Below are 681 nucleotides of genomic sequence, written 5' to 3'. Positions count from 1 at the left end.
CACGGGGCTGAATCGCGCGTGACGTAAAGCTAGAGCTCCGCCTGCGGAAAAGTACCAACCGACTGAGACGAGGACGGGCCCCGGAGTCAAGGGAGAACGGCTAATAGCTAGTCTGGGTTGATACATAGCTTTTAAAAGTTTTTTTTTTTCTCAGTGCAATTGTCTTATTGGCTTTAGGCGTTTCGTGCTCGGTCATTATTGAATTCTTGAGTGCTTCTGCAACAGAGGGGCGAGGTCTACTTGGCGACATCACATTAAACTTCATAGTGGCCTTTTTATTTTAACCTATATGAAATAATTTTATTTTAAGGTGCTTATTATTAATTGAAATTTAAATGTAGTTTTACAAAATCAATTTTTATCCCTTCACAATTGTTGATGAAAATCTGCTTTTACTATGGGGGAAATAAGGTCATTTGTATTTTTTTATCTCACAAATCTGCTTTTCCTCATCATTTCTTGGATTATTGCGTAATTAATTGGAGGTTCATTTCTCACAGTTAGCAATTACCATCTTTTTTTTTTTTTTACCAACAAGCTCCAGTAGTTTTTAACGATAAACATACATTTTTTTTTAAATTGTGAAATTGATCAGAATTGTTTTAATCTTTCGACACTGCTAATTTATGAGGGCAAGGCATTCTAAGATATTTTCTTGTAGAGGACTGTAGGTCAAAAAGG

The sequence above is a fragment of the Puntigrus tetrazona genome, chromosome 20, assembly GCF_018831695.1.
Source record: "Puntigrus tetrazona isolate hp1 chromosome 20, ASM1883169v1, whole genome shotgun sequence".
Classification (NCBI taxonomy): Eukaryota; Metazoa; Chordata; class Actinopteri; order Cypriniformes; family Cyprinidae; genus Puntigrus; species Puntigrus tetrazona.
Note: the sequence above shows the minus strand (reverse complement) of the source record.